This window comes from Seriola dumerili, unplaced genomic scaffold (assembly GCF_002260705.1).
Source record: "Seriola dumerili isolate Sdu_G_001 unplaced genomic scaffold, Sdu_1.0 BDQW01000302.1, whole genome shotgun sequence".
Classification (NCBI taxonomy): domain Eukaryota; kingdom Metazoa; phylum Chordata; class Actinopteri; order Carangiformes; family Carangidae; genus Seriola; species Seriola dumerili.
The window spans coordinates 1,069,377-1,076,685 of record NW_019174557.1 but is presented as its reverse complement, the minus strand read 5'-3'; positions in this window follow the sequence as shown (position 1 = coordinate 1,076,685).

The window sequence follows — 7,309 nt, the reverse complement described above, 5'->3', positions numbered from 1 at the left end:
ATAACAATACAAATTTCAGTTACAGTTCTCATGATTAAAAAAAAAAACAGGTCTGATAAACTTCTGTAGAAAACCTATTAAAGATACACAAGTTTAACAGATAAGTACTTTTTTAATGTAAAGAAAATCACAAAAAGCATGACTATGTGTGACGAGCTATATTTGGGTCAGTGTCATACAATTAATGGTAATGAACCCAACATCTCTGTGTTTCCATCTATGGCCATGAAATAATTCATGAAAGCTTTATAATCTTTATAAAAAAATAAATAAATAAACGAAAAGTTTCTGTCCTGCTGTTATTGTACCAGAAATTCTCCTTATTGAACCAACCCTGGTCTGCAAAAACGATGCAACTTTAAAAATAAACGAAAACAACAACTTTTGATCTTTTGATTATGAGGTTACACCGACATGCGTCATTTGTGGGCATTTAGAAATCACAAGTTAAACATTTAGGAGCATTTGAACTTTAAGTTTCTTAACAGGCTACATCATATTTCAACTGCAGATCAATGTGCAATTGTTTCATTTTCTCAATATTACAATTAACTTATCAATAATCCAATCTAATAGTCTGATCAAGTTGTTTATTGAATAAAAACTGGCGAAAGAATTGGCATGTAGACTGGAAATATGCAGGCTGGCGATTAAAAGATAAACGGAGCACTGTGAGAGGTAAAGTGGCTCTCAATCCTTGAAAAAAAAAAATCTTAAAACAAATACAAGTCGCCATTTCAAGTACATTGAAATATGAATTTAATCTTGCATATTTTAATAGTCTCTCTCATCTTTTGAGCGTAAAGCCAGAGTGGTGCAGGAATAAATTAAATTTTTTCTGCGTGATAGCCGATTTGTACATGCGTGTTTACAGGCCACGATCAGTGCCGTTAAAGCATGGCTTGATGGGAAGGAAGAAAATCGACTTTAAGCAGCATCTGATGCGCACCCGGACACACACACACACACACACACACACACACACACACACACACACACACACACAACACACACACGCACACACACACACACACACGCACAAAATGAATGCAACAATAACCCCTGTGTGTCCGTTGCCTCTCATGTTGAGGCTGGCTCTCAGTTTTCTCCCCCTCTCTCTCTCCCTCTCTCTTTGCTCTCTTTGTCTCCATCTCAGGTGAATTGTAGCCATGTGATCAAACGCCCAAGCCTCTATCCATTAACCATCGTAAATGAAAAAATGGGGAACAAAAAGCAGTTTTGTGCTGCAAACATGGAAAAAATTGATAACAGAGAGCGATGTGTGCGTCTTTCTCCCCTTATGTCCGAGCATAGACACTAGTCGCGCACACATAGAAAATACTCTGCAGCGGACTGGACACATGGATCTCTCTGTTTCTCCCGCCCCGACACTTCTCTGTTTCTAAATACTCTCTGCAGCACCTGGATTTGGGCCTCGTTGGTGCTGGTGGTAGGGGGGCTATGTTTGGGGATGAGGGGGTGATGGAGTGTGTGTGTGTATGTGTGTGTGTATGTATGTGTGTATGTGTGTATGTGTGTGTGTGTGTGTGTGTGTGTTGGGGTTGGGTGGGGGGTGGGGGGGGGTGGACACCTACACGCTGCAGTCTGTCGACCCAACCAGCCACACTGGGATCCTGCATGAGGCCTCCGAGGCTTGTGAAGTGAGTGTTTTTTTTTTTTTTTTTGTCTGTAATCGGACGACGTGAAGGAACCGATGCTGTTATTGAGCGGGAAAGTGTTTCAAATGTGCGGTTTGTTCGTTAGGTTCGCACTGACCAGAGGGGCTGGAAGAAGCTGCGGTTCGGTGTTTGGTTAGTGCAGCTGGATGTGCGCGGCCCCCCAGGGAGTGTGTCTGACAGGGCAAGGTGGTTTTCACGTCGTCAGAGCGTGTGTCACTAGGTGAAAACATCCACGGCAGAAGTCAGAATCTAAATGTCCTCTTAAAATGTAGTTAACATTGCATTTTATTATTATTATTATTGTAGATTATAGATTATAGATCTATAGCCTACTGGGTAAAAACAGCCTTGCATTACTATAACTTTCTTACAGGTTAAAGCGACTCAATGGAGAGTGTTAGGCTTCTTTATATTGTAGTGACATTAATACTTAGTCTATATGAGGATTTTATTTCATATCGCCTCACTGACTTTATGTAAAGCCGAACTGCGGAGGACTAAACATGTTTGATTTCCCGTGGTGTTTCCTATATTGTTCCTGTAACATTTCTCCTTTGTTATCTTTCGACGTTTTATTTTACAATTAGACTTATAGATTCCGTTTCATATTAAATTGGTTTCGTTGCTGATATTGATTTATATTTAAGATATATATAAGAAATCAAAAAGAAAAGAGATTAGAAAAGTTAAGTGTTAGAATTTTACATTATTACCCGATGCAAGATTTTACTGAAAAAAAAATCGATTAAAACGAAAACAATAGTCTAGTATGTGGTCTCTCTCTTTTTATAAATCGTCGGACAATACAAGTTGTATACAGACCAAATTCTCTTTTTCCTAAAGATGTGTCTGATCAGACGAATAGACTCCTAATCAAAGCAAACGTTTTGAAAAGTTTTTTTTCCTCAGACAGGTGAAACGCAAAAATTCAAAAGTGTAAATAAGCTTTTCATTGTAGCCTATCGTGTATTAATTAAAGTAGCTCATAATTATTAAAATCTGTGATAATCGAGCAAACAGAGACAGAAAAGCGTCGTGGCCTTTAGAATATTTTCCAAACGAGAGATGTCCGATGTTTAACGAAGTTCTGACCATTATTTTGAAAATTCAATGTTATCTTTCTCATTAACGTATTTTTCTTTTAAGGAATAAAATATAAAAAAAAGAGAGAGAAAGAAAGAAGCGAACTTTTTTGCTTTGTTTATTAATAGTGAATTTGTCTCAGCAGGCCTCAAAAACACTTCTGCAGTGATTACATTATATTTTCTAATGAAACATTCATTATTTTCTTCTGTTCTTTAGCTGGTTTGGAGCCTAAATAACAGGCCTGATTTTTCTCTAACTAAGCTACGTTTTGTCTCTAATATTCAGATAGTTGTATTAAGAATATTTTCATTTACAATATGTTTTCATTTTCATATATTTCACTCCTTTTTTCTGTTAGCTTTTTGTGTAGTAAAAGTTGAAATTTTTAAAAGAAAAATTGTGAAGTTCAAATTTGTAACTGTTTAGTCTGAGGTTGAACTTTAGAAATGGAGACAGTGGAGGTCAAACCAGTCCAGTTTAACATACAGAGTCTGTGGTGAAGATATGAGGTCCTTTATAAACGAACAGGCAGCTCATGGATTGATTTCTTTTATGTCATTAAAAACTTGGACTTTAATAGCTTAAAATTGTTGCGGTGTGAGATTTTGTCAGTGCAATTGGTGTTCTGCACATATTCATGATCTTTAAATGTGCTTTAGAAGTTTTGAAGCACATTTCTTTCATCACTGAATACTCAAAAGACCTGTTAAAAGTTCAGTAGGTAACAGCTTTGATAGGTTTGCTGTCACACCTCAGTGATCAAAATCTCTCAGCTTCATAAATGTCTCATTTCAAGCTGATAGTTTGTTCTTTTTAAAAGATAAGAAGCCGACTTGTTTCAAAGGAGACGAGTCAACTCATGGATATTACACCTGTCACCTAAATCTTAGCGAAGCAATATCACCTGTTCATTTTTTCAAGATTCATCTCACATTTACAGAACATCACATTTTGCACTGAATCTAAACCCACCGTGCATTTTCAGACATTTTCTGTGTCCTGCGTGAAACTGTCATGGGCCTCGGGGCAGCTGTAACTTGTTAGAAAATAGAGCTCACATGGTTGCATCAGTCCCTGTGCTAACCTGCCATGTGACTGCAGTAATGGGCCTCTCCATGGCTGCACAGACCACTGTGTCACAAGAGCCCGTTTCCTGCGGCTCCCGGGGGAGAGCGGGGAGAGGATGGGAGGACAAAGTCTCATGATCGGCAGGGAGGTCAAAGATCATAATTGGCAGGAGGGGTGGGGGGTGGGGGGTGGTGGGTCAAAGAGTCAGCCTTCAGGTGCACACTTTGACATAGGCAGAGTCATTTTTGGGGATGTGATCATGGTAGATAAATTTTATGTTTTGTAATAGATGTTTTTGGACAGAAATTAAGTTGGTCAGGTGCTCGGAGGACAAAGAGAGTAGGAGAGGAAAGAAAAGGAGAGAGAGAACGCCCTTTTTACTTTGGCCTTAATACTTGAACAACTCCCAGGGGGAAATTCTTGAAATCTGACGATGGATGGAGAGAAGAGAGAGAGAGAGAGAGAGAGAGAGAGAGAGAGAGAGCAGCAGAGAGATGCAGATAGTGTGAGAGAGAGAGTGTGAGAGGGATGCAGATAAGGGAAGCATGCACAGCGGTCAAATATTCACATGCTGGGTCACATTCTGCATTAAACTGATGTATAATTGGTGGAAAGCATTCATTCTCATGTCAATAGGCACATTGGGCTTGAAAAGAATGGCGTCATTTGTTCCGAATGATGACGAACCCGACAAAAGGGTCCAAAATTATATGTCAGAAAAATGGCAAAGTTTGGCGCAGAGTCATATTTTCCTCTTTCTTAGCCTCAGATTTCATTTTCGAAATGTCCCTGTGAGGTTGGAAATGACTATAAAACTAGTTTATCTGTAGTTACAAGGGCTTTTCTCATGCTGTGGGTTTCATCTGTGTTTCTGTGGTTTGTGAAAAACACTGTATGTAATTCATAAATGCCATTTTCTCTCAGGGTTTGTGCGAAGAAACAGTCGAGGGTAGTGCTTTTGCTTGGGGAATTCCAGCTCCGACACTAAACTATCAATAATACTGAGCCTCATGTGACTCAGATATTTTGACTCAGACTTTCACACTGTACTGTACATTAACAACGCTTCCTCCAGTTAATGTCTGAGACCTGTGCAGCGATTCACAACACATCCTCATATAGGGAGACCCCATTTCTATATGCCTGAAAGGTTTTGTGGGTCCAGATCTTACAGTCAGGATCAGACAGTAACTTGCTGTGACGTGATGAAGTATTTACACGTGGATTGAAAAATGTCTGAAAAACAATTTTTGTGTTGGGACCTCTAAGCTAAGTTAAATGACCTGCTGTTGAGAATGCAGAGAATGGCTCACAATCTTGCTTTTATTTTGAAATTCTGCTTGGAACAAACTGGTGAATTCATCTCACCAAGGGCTGCAGGTGTTTTCTGGGTTTATCACTTGATTTATCCATCATGCACACTTTGTAAGGGGTGATGATGCAGTGACATGCCATCCATGGGGATGAATAAAAAATGATTCTGCTATCTGACCTCTGTCACTCCTCTTTCGCCCATTTTCACCCAGTGAATTAGTGCAGCTGCACCACACTTAAATAGGTCCCCCTCTTTTTTCTCTGGGAGTGTATGTGACCGGCCATGAATCCTCTCTTTGTGCTCTGTCTGCAGAGTTTCCCCCCTCTATAGTTTCTTGCCATCTTCGTCTTTTTTTATTTGGGGAAGAGGGGCTTCGGTTGCGATGGCGGCAGCACTGGTGAGGTGGTGGCGGTGGTAGCGATGGTGGTGGCGGCAGCAAGGAGGAGGAGGAGGAGGAGGAGGGGAGCGGGTAACTTGTTGGACCACATTCCTGTGCAGCTGTGGAGGCTGGTGCAGGGTGGAGGGTGGAGGGCAGAGCAGGATCATCATTGCATTGCATGGCATCATGAATGGCCTATTGTTCGGTGGTTTGCTGTGTCCGCATCTCTCTGCCACAACTTCAGCCTGACTGAGAGAAATAGAGTAAAAGAAAATGAACAAAGAGAGGTAAAATTTAAAAAAATTTTAGAGTTGACTGGAACACTGATGAGAACAAGAGATGAGAATTGTGGTGGAAAAAAAATAAAGTAAAAGTGACAGAGAGCCTGAGGAGAAAGTTGTAAACAGACTTCATATTTGTGCCTCTATCTGACTCAGATGCTGGAGGATGTTGAAACTCAGAGTGTGATGGTGATGATGAAGATGGGGATGATTGTGACATGGACAATGGTGGCATTCATATTGTGACATTATGACGGTTTTGGCCCTCAGTCATACGTGCCAGCACATTGTTTAATCATGCACATGTCGGCTGTTAGCCACACTTAAAATTTTTCCCTGCAGTGCAGCAAAGACAAAATCAGCAGCTGGAAATGTTTCCTGGTTTAATTGTATGAAACTGATGCTGTTTTATGCTATGTGAGCCTCAATTTGCAGATATTTGTTCATATTTAACTATAAATATGGAAATGTGCTGGAAACATGAGATAATCTGGATAAGCCTGAAAACAGTTTTTATTCTTTTTGTCATAAAACTTCTGGTCTGGACTGTTTGTAATTTCAGTGTCTCTTTATGATCGCTATCAAAGCAGATAAGTAAAGTAAAATAAAGGGTAGATTAGGACCATAGAGACCCAGGTGAGCTCTCAGGTCAGTCGTCTTTTAATATCAGAGGTTTCCTTTTCAGCATGAGTAGAGTAACTGAGTAGTTAAACAAGAGCTTATATGAGATGCTGTAGACAGCTTCATTTAAGACCTATAACATATAACACACACACACACACACACACACACACACACATCCTGTATAGCTACAGGAAACAAAATGGTATAACAAAAGAATGTGATGTGAATGAACTTGAATGAACCTGCTTACTCTGGTATTCAAATCAAGTCTTTGGTAGAAAACATCAGCTATTGATACAGGATGTGTTGAATTATAGATCGGCAGAAACATGACCTTTCTAAAACAGCTCTTTATGAGTATTTGGGGTTTTTTGTGGAATCTAAAAAATACCTTAAAACACATTTGTTGTTTTTGGTTTTGTCTTTATTTTCTAACTTTCATTTTATGAGTTGTACACTTACACTAATCACCATCTCTGCATCTTTTTAATCCATCTTCTCCCCTTTCTTTTTTACATTTCCTACATGTCCTCAAAGTTTGGGAAAAACAGAAAAACTCTGATGTACCATACTTTGTCTGCTATGGTATTATATCTGGTGTTAACTGATCTAAAACCACAAATAAAGTGTTATTTTTTTATGACAACAGCAACATCTGTGTCTTCATTTTAAAAACTTTGAAATGCCATCATGGACAATTACTCAAGTATGGATTTTAAGAGACGTTTTTTTTCTTGAAAAAGAGTGGGAGAGACAAAGAGAGAAAGTAGCGCAGACTTTCCAATCATGAGTTCTGAACATTTAATTAGCCTGTGTGAACCAGAGAAAAGAGAGAGAGAGAGAGAGAGAGAGAGAGAGAGAGAGAGAGGGCCTGAGG